Here is a 23,428-nt window from a genome sequence, read left to right as displayed (position 1 = left end):
CTTACATTAAACTACAATAGACACATATATGTACATTCAATCAAAATATCAAATGACACTGGGGAAATATGGAACAAACAAGTATCTAAGATATGATTTTTCCATTCATATTAATTTCAAAACATAACAGTAAGGGCCCGTGAGTTATAATCAGAATGGCTTTATTTTCTCATAAGAACACTAAAATATTATGAGTAACTCTCGACAGATGCTAGAATTAAAGTTAATTTAAAAAGAACTTTTAAGAAACTGCAGTAGGACATATGAAATAGTAATTTCTGTATGCATTCAACTCTTTGTTCGGCTGCCACGAGTGCCAGAGACAGAGACAGAGATGGTGTGAACGCCAAGCCCTGAACATCCTCCTTCCAGTGCCAGGAACGTCTGATCAAACCCTTTGATACTCTAAAACTCTGGTAATATCTCCTGGTCTCTAGGTACAGTGCCCGGACCTTGATGATGTCAGTCTATGGGCCCTTTTTGGTCCACAGTCTGATGGTGGTTCTTTATGTCCTACCACATCCTATGACACCAAATGTGAGGAGGCCCAGAACGATGACAAAGGCATGGTACCAACTGAGAGAAAGCCCTTCTCCCAGTGCCTAGAGAAGCTGATCCAAGTCTAATACCTTCCACAACCAGAGAGGTAAAGGGTCAGGAACTCCAGAGACAACCAAGCCCAGGCTACCGACATGAGAGCCTGGAACCTCAGAATCTCCTCTCGGGTGTCCGCACCATGACTTTATCGTTACTCCTCTCGAAGACAGAATGGGAACTAGCTGACATTAGCAATTCCTATAGCTGTGCTTCTTTCAGGACCTTCTGAGAATCTGAAAACTGTGAAAATTGTGAATGCTCCCCCTAAAAAAGCAGACACATGACCGACACGTGAAATTGCAGGCAACTGTAGATGGTTCAGAGATCATCTTGGACCCCAGGGAAAGCAAGCCTGCCCTGGAGGTGGAGTGAACAACCAGTGCCTGCACTGGAAGGGCTGTCTGCATGTTGCCTGAATTTTCTTCATAAACTACAATGTCACCACACATTACACAGCGTTTTTATATCCGTTGGCAGTTCTCAAACTTTTTGGTCTTAGGACTCTTTTACATTCTTAAAAAGTATCAAGGACCCCTAAGGAACTTTTGTTTATGTCGGTTGTATCTATCAATATTTACTGTATTAGGAATTAAAACTGATAAGTTTTAAAATATTTATTAATTCACTTGAAAATGAAAATAATCAGCCCATCACATGTTAATGTCAAAAAAAAAAATTATTTTACTTTCCAAAAGAAAAACAAATCAGTGAAAAGTATGCATTGTTTTCTATTTTTGTAAACCTCTGTAACGTCTGTCTTCAAGTAGCTGGATTCTTATATTTGCCTTTGTATTCGATCTGCTGCAATATCACGTATCATGTAGCCAGCTACTGGAAATTCTACTGTATGTATGTGAAACAATGAGAGAGAAAAAGGCCGATACTTTCTTAATATTATAAAAATAGTTTCCACCTCATAAGCTCCTTGAAAGGGTCTCAAGGACCCCCCGGGGGTTACAGGACCACACTTTGAGAAATACTGATACCAAATTTCATCTGATCCTGATAATAAACCTTTGAAATATACAAAGCAGGTATTACTTGTTTCCCATTTTTTGGTGAGTACATTCAATGGTTTTTTTAACAAAGTTAATGAGTGGCAGAGTGAGGAGCAACAATTCCATACTGGAAATACCTAACGCAAATAGAAATGTTCAATTCCCTTTAACTTTTGAGTGAAAACAAATATTTCCCAACATTTTACACGTTACTATAAAAAGATTAGCAAGCATTCATTTACGCCTTCGTTTTGTGTGTTGTGCATCAGCAAAGGTTGAATTAGGACAACAATTCAAAAAGAAAAAATAATCACTAGGAAAGCCAGTATTTATAGTGTGTTTAATAATGAAATGACAGAAGGAGAAAAAAAGAAAAGGAATTAGGTGTGACCATAATTTATGCCATTGTTCCTTTCCTCTTTTTCTTTTGATCAGGCTTGTCTAAATTAGTTTGTTCTACTAAGGTCATGAGCAGAGAGGTATGAGAACCATATCCAACATATCATCATGCACATCCTTATCCTTTACATATCAATCCCACAGAAGTAATACATACCCAACATCCATAATCTTGATCTACATCAACGGTGGCTCAAGTTATGGAGGTTGCCTAGTCACGTCATTCTTTTATGACTCTGAACCTAAAATACCCGCCTTTGAAAAGATCACAGTGATTCATTGTGTGTAGTAGACTTGTCCCATCAGGATGAAATATAGTTGGAAAAATGCCTAATTGGATCTAACTACTGAAGGTCATCCTTTCACAAAGAATTAATCTTTTTTGGACTCATACTTAACACCTTTAATTGAAAGGACACTTACTTTAATTGATATGGCACAAGATACTCCTGATGTAAGGGAAGCTGAAAATAGGTATGATTTAAAGCCAGACACTATGTCTGAGCAACTTTCCAGAGGAAACGTGAATAACTTGAGAGCAACAGTTTCAAGACCCAGGGGACCTTTAATAACTCTTATTAAAAAAACTCTTTCAATCCTAAAAAAAAGTCCCAAAACAACCAACTCTTAAACTTGGTAAGGCACAATCCCTTATTTCTTATTGGAGTATATACTGCATCACAGACGCAAATGCCTACAGGGCTCAGGCAGAAAAATTTCTTTCTTAAAATAGGTAATACAATCACATGGCTTAAGAATCGCTTAAAAATCAGAAAGTACAATAGGGTATTCCATGCAATCTAGCCCTCTCAACTCCTGTCACTCATCTTCCTGGTCTAACTCACAGAGGCAATCATGCTGTAGGCTTTCTGTGCATCCTTCCTGAGATTTTCTACGTATGCTCTAGCAAATACACATACAGAGTTCCCTCTAGCCTGTTTAATTCAAGTGGGAGATGGTAGTAGCATTCTATATGCTGCTCTGCACCTTGCCTTTTATTTAACTTAATAATATACCTTGGAATTTCTCCGTATAGGTTCACAGAGAGCTTTCTCATTCTTTTCTGTTCGTTTATAGCGACGTAGTATTCTGTTGTATGCCATATCCTTCTTTAACCAGTTACCAGTCTATGAATAGATTGTTTCTAGTCTTTCACTATTATAAATAATGCTTCAATGAATAACCTTGTTCTTATGTCACTTGGCAAATATGTGAGTATAAAAATAAATTTTCTAGAAGAAAATTGCTTGGTCAAAGGATACATATATTTACAATTTGCTAGATACTGTCAAATTCCCTTTCATTTAAGTTGTATCAATTTATACTCTCACAAGCAATTTGAAAGCACTACTGCAGGAACGTTAAAGGAGTATGGCAGAAAGTGTATTTAAAACAAAAAAACAAAAACCAGGGAAATGTGGGGACTATGCCAGCTGGAAAACTTATTCCCCATTGAAAGGGGACAACCTCTACTCAGCACCACCCGGTTACGACGAAGCAGGATTGGGGCTTAATTTCGTTAAATTTTATTTTTTGCTATGTCCATTCAAAGTGAGAAGTTCCAAGATACAGACTGGCATGCGTAGGGGTTTTCTTTTTGCTCTTTCAATTCATCTGCAAGGGACACAGTGAACACTCAATGGAGGCCTCTGGCTAAGAGGGTGGTGACGACAAACACATGAGTGAACACGTACCCTTCCTGGTAGTGGAGGTGCAGGAGGCCCGGACAGTTGAAGTATATACTTTCCAGGATGTAGCACTTTCCTGCACCTCTTAATTTACCATGTCAAGACAACCTGAAAGAGTTACTGCTTTTGGAGGGCTCCCAAACTAAAAGGCCAGCTCAGAACTATTTGCATTCCTCAGCTGCACGTGAATGTCTCTTAGCCCGTGCCAACAAATACATGGGGGCGCATGCACCCCCCCAAGAACCAGATGGAAGCAAAACGCTTAGAAGTCCAAAGACCACTCACTGCCAAAGGGCATCATAAACTCTAAGTGCCATTGGCGCTGCGTACCCTCCATCACAGGGTGCTCTGGAGTGAGGCTGAAAGTCAACCAGTTCCCCAAGCTCTGAAGTTGAAGGATGTAGTTGGAGTAACACCACTCAGGATCCCTGTAAGGGCAGGAGGTACAGTGTTTCCCAGGATCCAGAGGTGCCCCTTCCCTCCTAAGCAGCAGGGGATTTTCTTAGCCAACAACATCCCAGGTGAGGGGAAAGTTGCTGGTGTCCAAGGAAGTCCAGAGGGACTCCTGGACCCCTAGAGCGTCTCCCCCTCTCGGGAGCAGGATGGGGACCTTTCAAACATGTTGGGCTAGGAGTCAGCTGGAGCATCACTCAGCTTGCTTCTTTCCTACTCTTGGCACTGAACTGACGTCCTTTCCCACAGGTTTAGGAAGAGACACAGGACACCTCTCCGTAACAGGAGGCAGCGAGGTGCTAAGGAGGTGAGCCTGTGAAACTGTGGAGAGAGGTCTGAGTTCAGATCCACCTGCTGCTTGTCTGGCCTCTGGAATCCGTTTCCTCAACTATGAGGTGGGGAAAATAATCATTAATAACATTTACAACCTGCTGGTACGTGCTTCAGGCTTCACATGTGTCGTCTCATTCCATGCTCAAAACAACCCTTCAGGTAGGGATGACTATTACCCCTATTATTTTACAGATGAGGAAATGGAGGGGGCTCAGAGAGGGTAAAGGATATATCCAAAAGCAGGTGTCTGAAGAGCACGTCTGGACTAGATCTAGAACTTAATAAACGTTACATATCGTCTTTGCCAGAGCACAACCCTTACCTGAGGCTCTATCAGCCCCGCCCTGAGTCTGCAGGGGCTCCTAACTGGTCTCTCCACATTCAAGCTCACGGTCTCCAGAGGAGTCAATCAGCTTGTACCTGAAAACCCAGTCAGGTCACTCCCTTGCTGAAAAACTCCATTTCCGTCTCCTTATTCTTAAAGCAAGATTCCAAATCCTTAGCATGACCCTCTGAGACCTGCTCTTGTCCGTCTCCCCACCATGACCAGCCACCTGCCATGACCCGTGGGCTATACCTTCCTTAAGTTTCTCAGGTCATCCATTTCTCTAAGACGCCACTACTACTGACCAAGGGCAGGTCACCACCATTATCTGCTGCACATGAGAATAAATGGTTTAATGACCAAAGAGTATTTTATCCACACTCACAGGCACCATGCAGATATACACAGAGAAAGCTGCTGCTAAAACTAAAGATGTACAGCAGAAGGGAAAAGGGCCACAAAAGGTGAGAGAGCTAGTACTCAGGGTGTGACCTTTGGTAGATGAACGTGTAGCCCAGGAAGAAAACTGCTGTCCTTCATGAGATGTGAAAAATGCCAACGTAGCGATAAGTTGAAGGACACCTACAGCGTAAGGCCAGTGACAAAAGAATCAGGAAGAGAAAGAAGAAGCTTCCTACGGCCAGGCCACGTTTACCTCACCCCGGGCTTTCCCAGAACGGGGTCTTTACGTCAGCTAAGTAGACTGCCGTAAAAGCTGGAGACCCACCTGGACTCATCCAAGCTCACTTTGCAGTTCAGACCCTCACCAGCTGCTTCCCCTGCCTCACCTGCAGTTTCCTCAGCTTCCCTCACAGATTAAACGAACTGTGTGCAAGCACCACGTGGCTCCCTCACGCCACTAACAGGCATTGTGATGCCTTAACTTTTGAGGCACACAGAAGTGGGCAGAAAGCCACGGTTCCAGTCCTGAATGGGTTTACAATCTGCCCAGAGAGTGACAGCTGATCTACGTAAAATCACCGGGAAGACCCCAAGGTAAACGCGTGCTTTAAAAATAGGGGCATAAAAGGAAATATCAGACTGATTCAGAGGAAGGAGCATTCCCCCACCTCTTGGCTCTCACTCTATCCATCCTTCATACTCCTGTCAAATTAATCTTCCTCTGGGGTAAAGGTCCAATCACAGAATCATATAATTTTACAACTGAAAGGGGCCCTGGAGGTCATCTAATCCATTTCCCTCATTCCTCGGGTGAGGAAACAGAAGCCACAGAGATTAAGTGGCTTGCTTAAGGCTACACAGCTGGTTAATTCACTCAACACTCCCTAAATCCTTATTGATCACCTACTAGGTATCAGCCCTATCTTAGTAGCCACTCATGGCAGAAAGGACACCCAAACCAGGGACTGAGATTCCTAGATGACTGCTCTTTATTCTCCACCTGGTGGTTCTCAAGCTGCAGGCAGGGGACGGATGCACAATCTCTAAAGAAAGAAGTTTTTTCCCCCAGTAACCCCCTGCCCCTAGTTAAGAATTACTGCATGCAATGACAGGTGTTGTTGATGGGAATTTGTTTCACGTATGATGGATGTGATGGCAGAAGTAAAGGTGGAGCGCCACCGCTGTACCCACCAGCACCGTGCCCCAAAGGCCTGCCTGAAATCAAAGCTCTCCTACACGTATGTATCTCCACGTAGCACAAGCCACATGCTCCAGGAGTGTGAGAACAGTAATCGAGTCCTATACCTCCCTCTCCCCTCCAACCCCCGGCCTTGCATTTGACTTGCCTCAAAAGAGCCTTTTAGACCAGTGAGTGTCCTAAAAAGTGAAAGTGAAAATTCCTCTCAGCATTATACCTCGACACCCAGAAGTATGCCTATAGTCTAGAAAGGATATAAGTTCGTAGCATCCAGAATTCTAGTCTACGTGAAGCCATGCAGCATCACATAGCTCATGATCAATGTCAAATAGATCAGGATGTCATACTGTTCCCTTTAACCAAAAAAAAAAGAAAAGAAAAAAAAAAAACAAGAGCAGTGACAAACATACACATGCATATGTGCAAGCGGACACACCTGCACACACACAGACACGGGTTCCTTTAAATAAGGTATCCTGACATACCAAAAAATTTGACCTTACGTGCTGGTTGTCTGCAGGTTTTTCTACAACTAAAACCACAGGCTAAGGACTCTGAAGCCTCCCACTGCTGTGGGGCGTGCTGAAGGACCCTTTTAGATTTGCAGCCCGCAGGGAGCAGACAATCTGGCTGCCTATGATTTCACACAGCAGACACTTAAATTAGAGGTGCATATGCAGAGCCTTGCATACAGAGATTTCTGATGCTCTGTACCAGGCTGACACCTATGAATAAATCACGTGCAAAAAATTATCATAAATAATCGCCTTTCCTGTCTACAAACAATAGTTTTCATCTGGCAAGAGTCCACACTAGGTTAAGGTTTTGTTCTTTAACAGAAACCTCTTGAAAATCTCCATGCCCGCCAAGAAGAGGACACAGCTGTTTCCTCTCCCCAACTCGAGCCACTCTCCAACCTAAACACACACATCTGGTCCGGTTTTCTCCAGTACATGCTTTCAAAAATCATGACAGACACAGAGGACAGTGCCAAGAGTAACAAAACAAATACACGTGTACCTACCACCCCGAAATTTTAAAATGGTAACATTTTTGTCATATTCTCTTCAGAGCCTAATCGTAAAATTTTAATAATGTTTGACCTACACAGTACAAAATCAGTCGTGTTACATCTGAGCTGTGGTAAACCATGAGCAAACAGATCCCTGTGTAAGGGCTCTGCTTCCTGTCAAGACTGTGGAACCGTATTTCATGGGTAGCAGTCCTTTTCGGCATTCAGAATGTGCGGCGAACATATTTACTGAACCCACGTTCACCCACAGGGAAAAGGGAGATGCAGTGACCACACAAAAACCTGGCTCATGTGTAGGGCTGGTGAGAACAGAAACTTAGTCGAGTCGGAGTTCACGTGTTTTAGTAGCAGGAAAAAAATATTAAGCACACTTCTTACTTAGGGGTTTTGTGTATGCCTCTTGATTATAATCCACTGATGTAAGTATAGAAGCAGCCTTTGTTAACATCTGTGCCTGAAAGTTTGAAGTGTGTTAGGGTTTACTGCAGAAAACCCAGACTCATCAATGTTTTTGTGATGGAAACCTCTCTTCAATGAATCAGGATCCTGCATCAACACGCCAAGTCAATTAAACAATAAAAACATAAAGGTACCCCTAAGACATGAATTCAATAAATGTGCAATTGGGCTCTAGACATCAGGTTAAGGCAGGTGTATTTATGCAGTTGGATATAGTATGTGGGGAGGTGGGCGGGGCTGAACGTATTTACAGGGTTCCAGAATGAGTAAATTTGCAAGACAATGGAAGCTTACTTCTTTAAAGCACCAAATGCTACAAACTCTATTATGGCCAAGTATCATCTCCCTTGCTAACTATTGATTTGGTTCGTTTAATTCTTGCCAAAAAAGGATGCAAGTACTTTCAAAATAAATCAAGTATGTAACCAAACATTTGATTATTGAAAAGAACAGAAATTAGTTAAAGGGAACATTACACATGCTTGAGACGTCAAGTACTCCAACAGCGCACCGAACTTAGCTCTGTTTGCTTGCAGCTAAGACGAAAGAAGGAAATACTGCATGATACAGTTCTTAATTTACCAAAAAGGAAACATGCAAGGCACATTTCCCCCCCCTTGGCATTAATATCACGGAGACATTTTTTATGAAAGCCCTTTATCAGGGACACTGAGTAACGTCTTCAAATCTATGGTGTAAAAGACAGAAACTTTTTTTCATACAAATGTCTTCAACTATGTGGTGCAAAAGATGGGATTTTTTTTCTCCCACGTGCTGAAGGCACAATATTAAATCTTACCTGAATGATGGCGTTTCTGCTGGGAGCTGAAATAATATAGCCAAGGTACATTGTTTCCTGATGATTTACCTCAGTAGAGGGAGCTCAAAGAACCTGGAGAAATGAATGGCCTAGGCGGACAGCTTCCTGATGCCCCCAGAGTGTCTTTGCCAAGTACTGCAATGGGCGATTTCATGACTGAACTCTGGCAAGTACTGGAACGAGTCTGATGGTCTGTGTGCTGATGAAACACAGATCTTTCACTTGAGCTAAAACATACATGGGAAGCAGAGGTAACACTCTGCTGTGACCTGTAGGAGATTGACTTATGTCCTCCCCATGAGAGCTGGCTAACTAGCTGCTAAGGCAGGTGGGCTGCAGGCTGTCTGAACTTCAAAAGGAAGCTCTGTGTCTGGCCAAGAACTTGCACATGTGCTGAGCTGAACACCAAACTTTGTTGCTTCAGAACACAGAAAGGATAACTTTTTGCTTAAAAGCTTTAAAGAATTTGTGCTACTAATCAAGAAAGTCACCCATAAAAGAACATTAGTAGAGTTGCAATAAATATAAAGTGAGTAGATGAAAACAGAAGTCTTTAAACCTTAGGTGATCACAAAAGGAGCAAGAACCATGCTTTATTTTAACTTTCCTATTCTTGTAATGTTCCTATTGATTTATATGTATAACTGAATCCAGGGAAAGCTACATTAAAGATTAGCAAAACAAGCAAAAAAACAAAACAAACCCAAGCTCATGAACACAGAGACTAGATTGGTGGTCACCAGAGATGGTGGTGGGGAGAATGGGTGAAGGGGGTCAAAAGGTACACACTTCCAGTTATAAAGTAAATATGCCATGGGGCTGTAATGTACAGCAGGGTGACTATAATTAATTATACTGTATTGTATGGAATATTAGTCATAAAAAAGAATAATAATGCCATTTTCAGCTACATGGATGGACCTAGAGATCGTCATCCTCAGCAAACTAGGGCAGAAAGAGAAAGATAAATACCATATATCACTTATATGTGGGATCTAAAATAAACAGACTCACAGACACACATAACAGACTTGTGGTTGCCAAGGGGGAGGAAGGGGGGAAGCATTGGTTTGGAAGTTTGGGACTAGCAGATGCAAAGTACTGTATATAGGATGGATAAACAACAAGGTCCTACCGTACAGCACAGGTAAGTGTATTCAATATCCTGTGATAAACCATAATTAAAAAAATGAAAAAGAATACATATATATGTATAACTGAATCACTTTGCTGTACACCAGAAACACAACACTGTAAATCAACTATACTTCAATATAATTTTTTTAAAATAATAATACTCTACTGTATATTTGAAAGTTGCTATGAGAATAAATCTTAAAAGTTCTCAACACAAGAAAAAAAAATTCTGTAACTATGTACTGTGACAAATGTTACTGTGGCGAACACTTCACAAAAATATACAAATATCAAATCTCTATGTTGTTGGGGCTTCCCTGGTGGCGCAGTGGTTGAGAGTCTGCCTGCCAGTGCAGGGGACATAGGTTCGAGCCCTGGTCTGGGAGGATCCCACATGCCGCGGAGCAACTGGGCCCGTGAGCCACAGCTACTGAGCCTGCACGTCTGGAGCCTGTGCTCCGCAACGAGGGGCCACGATAGTGAGAGGCCCGTGCACCGCGATGAAGAGTGGTCCCGGCTCGCCGCAACCGGAGAAAGCCCTCGCACAGAAACGAAGACCCAACACAGCCAAAAATAATAAATAAATAAATAAATAAATAAATAAAAAGCTGATGCAGCCAGATAAAATAAATTAAAAAAAAACTCTATGTTGCACACCTGAAACTAATATAATGCATGTCAATTATACTTCAATAAAAATAAAACAAAATACCCATCCAATGAAGGAGAAAACTATAAAGGCCTAATGAATAATAAGTGTTAATTCCAGTGTCCTCTAGGTTAGAAATGTAAGCATAGTTCTCCTTGGTTTTTCCACAGGTAAGATCTGAAGACAATTATATTTAATGATAAATGAGGTTGAGCAATATTTCCCCTTTTGATCCATTTCAGAGAAATGGCCTACAATTAAATGTCTTTACAAGCTAGTGTGGATGACCCTTTGTCAAAGATAGCATAAATCCTCAAGTTGGACATTTCTGAAATTACTTCCGCAAATGGCTCTTTATAAAATACACAGCTGCACAGAAAATAACCTTGTTACTAGGCATTTGATAGGTTGTTGATGGGCATCTGAAGGAAATAAATGTATATTAGAGTACATCAGGCCACACTTGTCAGGAGGCTGGATTAGGACAGGACCTTTGTTCAGGGTAATGTGAAAACAAAAATTAAAAAATTCGAAACCTCTCTCAAGGCCAAAAAAAAGCAACCACTTGTTGTGTTCTGAGACTTGGCATTATGTGATTCTCCAATTCTTGGACCTAATAGGGCTGAAATGGCACAGAGAGCAGAGTGTGAGAGGCTTCATTCAGATTAACATATTCCAAAAGGGCAAAGGGCCATGAAGGAGTTCATTATTTGCCTGATATGACTTAAAGTGAGGGCAAATACCTGGAAGTGTTTACAGGTATTTTTACAAAATTGATTTTCTTTTTTAAATCTGAAGATCGCCACGAGCAGGAAGACGGAAATCTGTAGTTTGGTCTTATCTGCTTTCCATGGACACCCTTTTGAAAACCCCCGTGATGCTCTTGAATGCATGACTCTTCTTATTACTGTAAAGTGGCCCTTAAAACGCAACCACCCTGTGATGCCTTCTTCCTTCTCATCTGATCCTGGCAAATCTTTAAAAGTTAACATTTACAATAAACTTTAGCAACCACTGAATTTGTTCTTGGCCTCTGGAGCACTAATGTATGGCACTCATGACAGTGTTTCAGGAAGAAACCATCCCTTCAACAGTCCCAGAGAAAGTAAATAAAAGGGCACTGATGACCCAGAAATCCAACCGTCCTTATTGGAAAATTCCAAGTATCCGCAGTTCACCAAAATTGGAAAGACCCGTAGCTGAATCATGGAGGCTACCCTGCAATGGTGCCACGCTGTCTCCTCCACAAAAGGCATATCTGAGGACAAGACTCAAAAGCAGACTGGTGTAATATATCTTATTCCAAATGCTCCAAACAGTCGTTGGCCAGGGTTCAAACACATGCTGTACAAATCGTCAAATAGTAAAACTGATTTTCATGTGTGAGTCTTGGAACCATTTGGAGCCATAACTCAAAATTCAGTGATTTTGAAAAACATGCTGGGAATGTTTATTAATCAACACCCACGTGTGTAACTGCACCACAAAGTGAAGGACTTAGCGTGACTGCAGGTTTCATACATTTTCTGTATCTTAGAATCACTGATTGAAAAGATATACCCAAGGATTTCCTTCACGATTTTTTTTTAAGTGACTGATCTTTAAACCAGGTCTGTTGATCTTTGACAAGTTTTTGGGACTGACTTAGCTTTTTAGATCTCTTAAGTGAAAATACAATAAAGGAGGTCAAGGGGCTTCCCTGGTAGCGCAGTGGTTGAGAGCCCGCCTGCCGATGCAGGGAACGCGGGTTCGTGCCCCAGTCCGGGAAGATCCCACATGCCGCGGAGCGGCTAGGCCCGTGAGCCATGGCTGCTGAGCCTGCGTGTCCGGAGCCTGTGCTCCGCAACAGGAGAGGCCACAACAGTGAGAGACCCGCGTACCACAAAAAAATAAAAAATAAAAATAAAGGAGGTCAGGCTGGATAAAGAAGAGTTCTCACTCTACAGAAATATTTATACGGTACATCCTGCAAAGTACTTGCTGTTTGTTTTTTTACCGTAAGGTGGACAGACGTGCTTTTCATAAAGGAAGTCCAAAAAATAGTGCCGCTACACTAGGGAGGGGGTAGGGGTTCAGAAAGAAAAGTCAAGGGGCCCTTTCCAATATGATTAACATATCACGAGAGCCTCCTTCCATTGGTGTGAGGCAAAATAAAATAATCATTGATTATTTGTCAAGTGTAATGTAATGTCAGAGAATTAGTTGATAACAAAAATAAGCAAGCCACTAAATACCCATAAGAAAGATAAAGAGATGGTAAAGGTGAACAATCATGGGCATTCTAAGCTAAAGTACAGAATCCAAAGGATGGGCCAGAGGAGCCGTGATGCGATGTCATGTGTTCCCCATGGCGTCTGCCACGTAAGTTCTCAATAAATATTCAAGATATCAAACTGACTCAAATGGTACGCTATTCCTCCTTACCAGCTGCATGACATTGTATTAAATGTAAGTACACCTGACAAAACTCCTAGGTATGGAGTTAACCAACCCTACGTAAATATCCGAACAACCTAAAAAATGAGTTTCTGGGCTGTGGGCATTTAAGTAGCTATGTGGGCCAGAGCTATGATTAAAAGAGCAGATGTCACATTAGGAATGAATCTGGGAGAGGGAAGCGGGGTCTGTTATACTGCAGAGATTTCTGGCCAAGAAGCTATCTGTCAGGAGCAGTGAGCCAACAGTCAGCATCCAGGGGGGTGGGCTCAACCTGGACAAGACTCACGTTAAATACGAGCTGTGGGCTCGGCTGCCTGGCGCCAAGGCTCTGGGTGGCGGAAAAGTCCAGTTAGGAAATGCTGCTGCTACGGCACCTGTGCACTCTGCTTCAGGCTGCTGTAATGTCAACAGCAGACTTATTTGTATTTCAGTAAAAAAAGGCAAGGGAGCACGTCTCCTTATAACTGGCTTCTTCTCTGCCTCATGTCCTTTCCTACCCTCTATCTGAAATCTGAGTTGGTTTCATGGGGAGTCAAAGGGCACAAAACATACTTTTCTTGCTTGGTCCACTAAGCCTATCATAGCTTGGATTGTGGAGACAACATTCTTGAGTTCACATGTCAACTGTAACACTGACTTGCAACACTGACTACTTATGACATCTTCTGGCAATTCACCTGACTATCCAAGTCTTAGTATCGCTCTCTGTAAAATAAGGTAAAAACAGTAAGTACTTCGTAGGAGGATCAGAGAGAAGGCATGGGAGGGCCGGGCACATGCAAGCATTCTAGTCAGTATTCGTTAAATATCAACAACAGTAGTAGTAAGTACACTCTTTCGCCATTGAGTTCTTTATGTCTGTTAATAGCCCCTGCCCTGAGATCTGTTCTTTCTTATCCCTTCACCTAACCTGAGCAGTAGTATAGGTATCCAATCCTCCACTGAGTCCTACAGTAGATTCTAACCATAAGACCCAACATACATAAGAAGATTTCAGGGGGGTAAAAGTCTCTATTTCTCCTTAAGAATCCCAATAATGCTTGAATCGATGGGGAGGAGGAGACTGGCACTCTCCAGCTGAGCTTTTGTTTTTGTTTTTTTGCGGTACACAGGCCTCTCACTGTTGTGGCCTCTCCTGTTGCGGAGCACAGGCTCCGGACGCGCAGGCCCAGCGGCCATGGCTCATGGGCCCAGCCGCTCCGCCGCATGTGGGATCCTCCCGAACCAGGGCACGAACCCGCGTCCCCCGCATCCGCAGGCGGACTCTCAACCACTGCGCCACCAGGGAAGCCCTCCAGCTAAGCTTTTGAAGGAGACAAAGCGACTGGTAACTGGGCCTGCTTTGGAATCCTCCATAACCCTCAGAAAGTGAAATAAACCCATGAAGAGCTGAGAATTCTCTTGATAATCCAGCCCATTATCTCTTTCTCTTCTGAATAATTTAAATTCTCCACTTTGTTCGGTTAAATCAAAGATCACAGTTTACGTGAAGGTAGAAAGATACGCAGAAGAATAAAACAATGCCTAAGGTATGCAATCCTGTCTGTGGGATTAGGGGAATTTCCTGAGGAAGGAGACACGACAAAAGCATCCATTTTGCAGATGGTTTGACCAGCATTTCTGACAACTTTCTTTCCTTTGCACCAGGAGACAGCACAGACATGTCATTCGTATTATATACTCTCCACCACTGAGGGCCTCCTTGAACTCAGGAAGGCCTGAAGGAACAGTGCTCCAAGCTCAGAGTGCTATTTAATTGTGACTCTCATCATCACCGTTATTACAGATCTGTCATCGGAAACGCTCTCGGCTATCAGTGAGAGCATGGCGCGTTATGAAGATGACACTTCCATGTTTTGTATTCTCAACATTAAAAACCAGTTTGGCTCACCAAGTGAGCAGCGGGTGTCAAGCCAATTATATAACTTTTTAGAACACTAATAGGATCTCCCACTGAGCCAACTGGGAGGGGGAAAGAAATACAACACTAATTTTTATCTGCGCCTCAGCAAACGGATCTCCTCCAGCCCGTTGATGTGGCCATTAATAAAAATGACCTGAAAGGCTTCCTATGAACTAGAGCCTCAACCTGGCTGCCACACAGCTGTGTATGTGAAAGACTTGGAGTTGGTATCAAAGTTGGCCGTTGATGATTCAAGCTTGTTCTGGGAACCTCCTGTGCCCAGAAGGTTATTCATGCTTTTGATTGGTTACGGATGAAAAAATGATTCCCACTCTTGAGGAGTTTTAAAAGCTGGAAATAAGGATGCTTGTGATGACGGTCTCCCTTTGCTTGGGATGCATAAAGACTTGATTTCATTTCACTCCAGTTATCTTACATGTGATCACCAGCATGCTTTCTTACAAACTCTTGTTAATGTTAGAATAATAAAGTAATATTACTACTTTTGCAATTCTAAAACATCCTAGTGGGGAGTTCTTGAAAGCAAACCAGAGAGAAGAGTTTGATCCTTTCTTACCTCGCCCTCCCTTTCTTCTGACAAAAATAACATAAGTAAAAATATGCATCAAATATGTAATTCTTTCAACTTCAAACAATATTTTACAGGCCATTTAACTGAGAAGATGTGATCAAATGTATCTGGGTGAGTTTTAAATGAGGCAAGCAGAGAAATTCACTCATTCAACTCAGATACACATAGAGGACACACGTAGGCAACGTGGAGTCTTGGGAGGAGAGAGCATACAGAGACAAAATGATGAACAGACTGTGCCCAGTGGGTTTACGACCAGTCACAGCATTCAGAGCTGGAGAGAAACTCCACAGGTGAGCGAGCTGAGGTGCATCAAAGGTGTCTGATGTGCTGTCCTTAAGAGAATTCCCATCTCAGATGCTGGGACCAGGAACACCTCTTTCTTTACCTTCCAAATGCCTACCCCATTCTGCTACTCTCCATCCCTACCACCCTCTCCTTAAACACACACACTTAAATAGCAAGGGAACTGCTGCTACTATGAAGGCAGCGGTGACAGAACGGAGGTCATCCCCAGACTTCACATTTCCTAAAATAAAGTGGCAAATAAATGCTCAAGCACAGAGAAAATTCAGATCTCTCAAGCTAGGAAGAAAATGACTAAGGAATTTCAATATCCTTTTGCGGGTTTCTTACGTAAAAACAGACAAGGGCAGGTGTACCAAAGATCAGTGCATAACTTCAGAATATTTTTTCTGTGAGATTAGCCCAGATCTGTGTGGCTACTGTGCCGTGAGCAAAACTGCGGTACTGTGAAGGCTGCACAGGGGAAGGACTCGCTGCCCGGTGGCAAGAGGATGAACAAGACTCACAGAGTGGGCTCCCCACCCTCGCCCATTCCAGTACTTGTTAGTCATTTGGAGGTTACACTCCAGGACTCCATCAGAGTCAGAAACATGTCGCCATGTGCCTTTGTGGGAAAACAGATGCCGTATTGTTTTCTCCGTGGCATCAGGCAAGCCTAAAGATTCTGGCCCTAGAGTTGAGAGCTCTGCTAAGCTCTGTCTGAAACTGGGCTTACTGTTCTTAAGTGGAGCAAAACTGTTTACCCATATCAACAGACAACAGGCTCAGGAGCAGAGATTTTAAGGGGAGAGGGTGACATATAGTTCCAGGCTTATCTGGGTGTCTCTGTCTGGTTGAGCGCTCGGAAGAGCAGTACCCCCTGGACACTCGTAAGTCAAGGGCTTCCCACAGATGCCCTGCTTCTGCTTCCTAAAAGCCCGCAGGGAAACCTAGCCACTAGATTCCTACTGCCCACTATAGAGGAAGGGTGAGGGCAAGAGCACGCACACTGTCTTTTTAGGGAAAAGTTAGGAAAGGAGAGGGAACAAAGAGACTGCTATGGAGAAGCTGCTCCTCCACATTTCGTTATTAAAGGGATAAGGTGAGAGCACTCAACGATCGCTGGACTTCAGCAGGTAAATCGCTAAGAACAGATAAGTTCGGAATAACCTAATTTCTTTTCTTTGCTATTTTAATAAACTTTTCAATTTCAAGGGAAAGCCTTAGGCTTGCTCTGTTAAGACTAAAACACATTTTGGAAGGTGGTGTGAATTCTTTCAGGGTAATAATAGAAATTTCAATTTCTTCTTATAAAGGGGTAAGTTATTTTACTGGGCTTGGACACCCTATAGCAATCAAATGGTCTTTTCATGCCCTCCCTGACTTTGTCTACCTGGGGATTTTGAGATTTGGCTCAACAGAAATGCAAACTAAAAATCCAATTACTACTTTTTTAATCTACCAAATTAAATTAGCAAAGCGTGAAACGCTTGCAAAGATACAGCCCGTTAGACTTTCTTTCACTGCTATTGGGAATATAGATTGATACTCTCTTCTGAGAAGGTTGTTTGGCAATATGTTTACAAAATTTCAAAAATACCCCTTGATCTACCAATTCTACATCTATGAATTTGACATACAAAATGAGAAAGTTGACAGTTTTCTGTATAAGGCCAGTCTTTACAGCATTTTGGGTCCAACAAAAATCTGGAACCAAACTAAATCCCCAATGATAGGGAGATAGTTAAATAAACTGCAGTGGAATAACCACAGGATGCAATATTATGTAGCTATTAAAATGTTGTCTGTAAAGGATTTTTAATGATATGAGAAAATGGATCTAATGTAATATTAAAAGCAGTATTAAAAGCAGAAAACAAAACTGCATATGTAGCATAATTGGAACAACAAAAAAATATATGTGCAGAGTAAAGGAAGTAGAAAGAAATACACCAAAACCTTAATTGCGCTTATCTCTGAGTGATGGGCAATCATTTTCTTCTTTATAATGTTCTGCATTTTTCAATTTTCCTCTAATGAATGTGTATTACTTTTATAATGCAGGGGGAAAAAAATCTCTTTAAACGATCCACTAAGATTTGAAAGAGAAGATGTGCTACAAGGACTCATCATCATTTGGGTAAAAAAGACTTAAAAGAAAAGGCAGAACTGAGCTCAAACTTAAAAAATAAAAGCAACAACTAGGTAGGTATTTTTGGTCACCAATGGAAAAAAACAGTGAAATAGGGATCCTTGAGTGAGGTTGAGATGATAATCTAAAAACAATTGGAGGAATGTTACCTGAAGCTAGGTTACAAAGCCATGTCTATGGCAATAATTAAAAACACATATGCAAGCAGGGAGATAGTGCTTGAAAGAAAGACACCAACATGTAGGTGTATGGTTTAGATGGGAAACAATCTTTCAGTTTATTCTTTTGAACCCTCCCCCCCAAACATTATTTTTATTATGACAAATGTTCAGCTCATCGAACAAATGAGGCTGTAACTGTGTTATCTGTAAGAACAACAAAGATGAGAATTGACCTTTACCCTTACACCATACACAAAAATTAACTTAAAATATCCACAGACCTAACTGTAAAAGCTAAAATGATAAAACTTCTGGAGAAAAACATAGGGGAAAAACAAGAAAATATCTGCAGCCTTGAGGTAAGAATTTTACCTTGAGGTAAACAGTTATTCAAAAAAGCACAAACCATTAATAAATTGAACTTTTTATCAAGATTTAAAACTTTTTTTTAAAGGACACTATTAAGAAACCAAAAAGCAAGCCAAAGTATGAGAGAATATAATCACAATACATATATTTGTCAGAGGACATATTCAGGACATACAAAGGATTCCTACAACTCAGTAATAAAAAGACAATTCAATAAAATACTGACACAAGATTTTAAAAGATATACAAATGGCTATTAAACACATGAAAAGATGCTCAGTGCCCCTAATCAGAGAATGAAAATTAAGACCATAATGAGATCCCACTACACACCTATGGCTAAAATTTAGAAGACTGACCATACCATACAGCAGGGCTGTAGTGGAACTAGAACTCACATATACTGCTGATGGAGTATAAAATGGAAAATCCACTTATGAGAATTGTTTTCACAGTTTCTTAAAAAGTTAAACAGAAACCCACCATCTGACCCGACTGTTCTACAACTAGGTATTTTCCCAAGAGAAATCAAAATATAGTCCACATTAAGATTTGTATATGGATGTCCATAGCAGCATTATTCATAATAGTAAAAAAAAAAAAAAAGGGGGGGGAGAAACAAATATTCATAAGTAGGTGAGTGAATAAACAAAGTGAGGTATATCCATTAAATAAAATACTACCCAGCAATAAAAGGGAGTGAACTGTTTATATATGCAACACGCGTGAATCTCAAAATAATTAAACTGAGTGAAAAGAGCTTTCTTTTAGTACATGGCAGCTGCTACCTGATAAAGGTGCACAGGTCCCATACACGTGCCCCCTTATATTTTATGTATAATCGAAATGGAAAACACAGTATATCTCCTAATATAACCTAACATCGATTTCACTCTCAGAAGGGATTCTTTCCAATTTCTCTTTCATTAATACGTCTAAATAATGCCTTGGTTTTTAAATTTTGTGGTGTCGTGCCCTTTTAACACAGCATAGAGGAAGGTAAGAATCTGCTTCATTTATCCTTTTAACAAGTGTTTTAATAAGCTCTTCTAATGGCAGGAATGTGTGAGGCACAGAACATACAGAGATGAACAAAACAGACCTATAGTCATGGTGACTAAAGTTAATCTCGATAACTAAAGTTAATAATACTGTATTGTATACCTGAAAGTTGATAAGAGTAGATCCTGAAAGTTCTCATCACAAGAAAAAAAATTGTAACTATGTGTGGTGACGGATGTTAACTAGACTTCCTGGGGTGATCATTTTGCAACACAAATATTGAATCATTATGCTCCACACCTATAACTAATATAATGTGTATGTTAATTATATCTCAATAAGAAAATAAAGTGAATGTTAATCATATACACAGGTGAATGCTTAGTTAAGCATTTAATGTAATTTAAATAAAAAAACAGACCTGGTCCTTGTCTGCCTGGAGCTTACTGCTTGGTAGGAAGAAGCCAGGATTGAAATTACTAGGAGCCTCCCAGAGCAGATGATTCTTTTGATTTTGTTTAAAAAAAAAAAAAAAAAGGATTCTAAAACCAACATGGAGTGTTTGTGATGAACATTTGCTAACGCTAAAATAAAAAGTATGCAATCCTTCCGACCCTCCGGCAAAACTCTTGGAGATGTATTGAAACCACAGCATTTAATATAATCAAAGTTCTAAAGGATGTACCTTAGGCTTATAGAAGAGGAAGCCATTAATCACATCTACTTGTGAAATAATTTTGCTCAAGTTAAAAACACTTCTTCTGTATTGTACGGTTCAGAATCATGGGGTATAAATTGAATACTTGGGGGAAAGTATTAGAGGCCTTTTTTTCCTTCTCTGCAGCAGGTTTGCAAACGAGGACTCCTCCATATGGGTGCTGTACAAATCAACTTCTTGAATATTCCTATGAGAATGGCAACAGTGCTAGTTGCACATCTAATATCTATACATAAGAATCTTCTTTGAACAATGCGCTGCAAAGGAGCACTCCGGTTGTCAGACTCTTAACTTGGACTAACTGCTATCCTCTCCCTGCCAAAAGCATCTCCTTAACTTCCCTAAGCTCAGGGCCCTCTCTGAGTTGATGAGCAGAAAGAATATAAATCTGAACCTGGTTTAGCCCCTGAAGAGATAACTTTATGCTGTAATTCAAAGAGGACAAGCCCTTGACTTATAAGGAGGGTCTATCTAAGAAAAAAACAATTCAACAACACTTCTTGCACTTTTTGCAAAAATACAGGGAGTCGAGTTTTCTGCTCTGTTATCCAAGGTTCTTTATAGAAAGGACCATGAGATAAATTTCTCTTGAATTTAGTTTCAGGCAAAAGCTTACCTCTCTATATAATCTTTTAATGGTACAGGTTTACTTTTATCGGGAAAGGAGAACTACATAGAGTACTATAATTTCCTGGTTGCTAAGAAGTTGAGACCTAAATTTACCTCTCAATGGTTGTAATTATATCACTTTGGGTTCCTGGTCCAATTCTCTTTCCACTCTCAAAATAGTTTTAAAATCTCATTTTAGTTTCATTTTATTTCTCCTACTTGATGTCTTCCTATTTTAAGTTATCTCAAGTCTTCTCTGGAAAAAAGGCAAGGTAGAAATAAGAAGTCATTCGTGTATATCATGTGGTTAAACCAACACTTGAGTTCTGGTACCTCTAAATATCTCTATGGCACATGACACCAATCCCCCTTTTCCAAGTCACTATTCAATACGCTGTTTTCCATGAACATCACAAAGCTCCTCTAGTTAAGTAACTCTTGCTTGGTTTAAAATGACACAATTTAAAAGTATTTTTTTTCTCACAACGTTTACTCCCCCATTTCTAACAGGAGACATACTCTCAGAACACATATGTAGCACTTATGGGCCTATTCATAATTTTACATGAATTACATGTCCAAGTCCACCAGCACTCCTTCCATAGAGAACCTGGGGACTGGCCCGTGTGGGATGTTTCTGTTCTCTGACAAAGGAGGACACGGATCCAGAGAGGAAAGTAGAGGGGAGAATTAGGCAGGAACCAAAAGCAACTCAGGAAGGAAGTCCAAGGGGCTCACCAAAACCAGATCAGCCAAAAGTAAGTTGAGAAGCCAGAGTGTGACCTAGGACTCTGGGAATGGAGTCAGGGAAGAAAGCAGTAGACCTAGAGCAAATGGGGATGGATCCTGGGCAAAGGCCTACAGTGGAGACCACTGACTGAAGCTTATGGGGCTTCAGTGGGCGCCTGGATTCAGTGTTTAAATGCATGGGTTTTACTGGAGGATTTTAAATCTCTCTTCATGCATCCTGGCTTGAATCGTTGCTTACATCCTTCACTGCTCCATTTTTCACAAATACCTAATTGTTTCAATGAGCAATAAGCAGTTCAAACTGCAAAGGGGTCAAATGCACAGAACTTATTTTCTGAACACTTACGGCAGTTTCCATTCATCTGTTCTGCCACTGCATTAATATCACCCCATCGATCTACCTACCTATCGCTATCTATCTATCATCTACCTACCTACCTATCAAAGAGTTCTCTCTTTACAAATCACATTTGCACATAGCCTATACTCTATGGTAGAAGTGAGCAATCTTCCTTTTGCACATTCAAAACAGCAAACAAATATGTTATGACATAATTCATATTTCAACTCAGGTTAACACAGTTCAAAGGCAGGGGTTACAATGGAGCCTGGACATTCACAGAAAGACAATAACAACAGTAACAACAGGTTATAAGGATTCTAATTCTAGCTCCCTGCTTTCTAATCGAGGAGACCTGTGGCGTCTACGAAGGGTTTCTGAGCATCAGCAAACCCACTTAAACTGCATGCAAAATGCTGTTACATGTTAAATATGCACATTGGGGTGGGGGGTGGGGAGCAGCCCATAGCTTGAATCTGATTGTTAAGTCTATAACCATCCCGAAAATGGTTAAGAGCTATTACCCTTTCGACCCCTCTGGCCTCCACTGCCCAACTCCACCTAATCAATCCGCAACTACAGAATCCTGACCACAAATACAAAACATAGCTCAAAGGCCACTTTCTACTCAGAAACCAGAGTATGTTTCCATTTATCTTTTGGCTTGTTTTATTCATTTCTGTCTCCCTAGCACAGTGCTTGACATATGGTGAAAACGAAAAAAAGAAAAAAAATTGTTGAGCAAATAGAATTAATCTGAGGAGTTCTATGTATTAGTCACTGATAGCAAAGAACCACTCACCAATAACTAATAGTGATAAGCCTAATCTGGAGGCCGACGAGTCCTAATTTTTTAACTGAAAATGAATATAAACCATAGTAATAGGAGCAATTAAGTGTGTATGTACAGAAAAGAGGCAAACAAACAATCCCCTAGATATAACTAAACAATATTTCCCTGCTTGATTATGTCGTGTTGCAGCTGTTTCTAAACCTTAAGACATGGAAGCAATGCAAATGTGGATTTTCCCTGCAAATTCTCCTTGCAAGAGTGAGGCAGCAAGAAGGGGTACATGAGCTTACAATGAAGTCAAAGCACAAAGCAGGCACAACTTTTCACCACTGTCAAAGATGCGGGCCACTGCTAACACCACCACAGTCCTTTTGCAATCCTTTCTCTGGTTTCTCCCCCCACCTCTGTCAAAGCACATCCTGGAGGATGAACCAAGATGGCGGAGTAGAAGGACGTGCTCTCACTCCCTCTTGCGAGAACACCAGAATCACAACTAGCTGCTGGACAATCATAGACAGGCAGACACTGGAACTCATCAAAAAAGATACTCCACATCCAAAGACAAACGAGAAGCCACAATGAGACAGTAGAAGGGGTGCAATCACAGTAAAATCAAATCCCATAACTGCTGGGTGGGTGACTCACAGACTGGCGAACATTTATACCACAGAAGTCCACCCACTGGAGTGAAGGTTCTGAGCCCCACGTCAGGGTTCTCAACCTGGGGGTCCGGCAACGGGAGGAGGAATTCCTAGAGAATCAGACATTGAAGCCTAGTGGGAATCGATTGCAGGACTTCGACAGGACTTGGGGAAACGGAGACT

The 23,428-nt window shown here is 41.3% G+C and overlaps 1 protein-coding gene across 3 annotated transcripts in view; it reads right to left on the bottom strand.

The window, feature by feature from the left end:
• The window catches only part of STK39 (serine/threonine kinase 39), a 301,230-nt gene that overhangs the window by 60,704 nt on the left and 217,098 nt on the right, over positions 1-23,428 (bottom strand). The gene's annotated exons all lie outside the window — the stretch shown is intronic.

This window comes from Lagenorhynchus albirostris, chromosome 6 (genome assembly GCF_949774975.1).
Source record: "Lagenorhynchus albirostris chromosome 6, mLagAlb1.1, whole genome shotgun sequence".
In the NCBI taxonomy this organism is placed as follows: domain Eukaryota; kingdom Metazoa; phylum Chordata; class Mammalia; order Artiodactyla; family Delphinidae; genus Lagenorhynchus; species Lagenorhynchus albirostris.
The sequence above is the reverse complement of the archived record's forward strand: the minus strand, read 5'-3'. Positions and strand labels throughout refer to the sequence as shown.